A 1,069-nucleotide genomic window follows, 5' to 3' on the forward strand; every position below is an offset into this window, starting at 1 on the left:
GTCATTCGTCGTCGGTTATTTGATGAATACCATCGAGGTTGGTGACAATCAATTTTTTTACGATCAGTGAAAAAACACGCCTCTGTACACGTATACCGGACAGCAATGATGACCACGATTTGCTCTGCCGAAGCATGGCGGCAGCCGCGTATTATCTGATGCAAACTCCTCGGCTGAAGCTTATCACATCCTGGTCACACTCGCCCGCCCCCTTTGTACCGGGCTGTCACACGAGCCGATACATGCCCCTAGAAACAACGATTCCCCGGGGGTGTTTTTTTAATAAAGAACCGAGGGTGCATGGATCGTCATGCCGTGGATCTACGCTGCGTATATCTCACGGCTTGCCGCCGCGCGGTGCACGCGGGAAGGAAGGATGTGGTTTGTCGGGTGGGAGTATAACGACATCGACATTTGATCATAGCTGCTCCGGTTACCTAGTGGCTGAATGCTGCCGCTGTGTCGCGTAATCGGCTGAGTGCTGGGAAGGGCTCGGGAGTGACGCGGTGGTAGTTTGCGTAGATTCAGTTTTCTCACACTTATAGTAATTTAAGACCGACCTATAGACTAATTTATAGTACTGATACACTAATAAATGAGACTAATAGACTCATATTACTACCTTCTGACTAACTTGCAGTACTTTTCTGAATGTCGTCTGGCCATAGCGAGTTGAATGAATCAACGGTTAGCATACAAGGGTGGCAGAGAAACGTTGATGTAACGATTGCATTCTATATAGCGAGAAAACAGAATACGCTAATACTCTGCAGTGACGCACAGGTCTCATCGCATAGAGAGTTGCTGGTGCTTCACTGAAATTTCCTTCTCCTTCGTACGCCAACCAAATCGAACCGTTCTCCAATATTCGCGTAAACCTAGATCGCAATAATTAGCAGTAGCAGTAGTAGTAGTAGAAGTAGTAGTATAGTAGTAGTAGTAGTAGTAGTAGTAGTAGTAGTAGTAGTAGTAGTAGTAGTAGTAGTAGTAGTAGTAGTATAGTAGTAGTAGTAGTAGTAGTAGTAGTAGTAGTAGTAGTAGTAGTAGTAGTAGTAGTAGTAGTAGTAGT

This window comes from Priapulus caudatus, unplaced genomic scaffold (genome assembly GCF_000485595.1).
Source record: "Priapulus caudatus unplaced genomic scaffold, Priapulus_caudatus-5.0.1 Scaffold43, whole genome shotgun sequence".
In the NCBI taxonomy this organism is placed as follows: domain Eukaryota; kingdom Metazoa; phylum Priapulida; class Priapulimorpha; order Priapulimorphida; family Priapulidae; genus Priapulus; species Priapulus caudatus.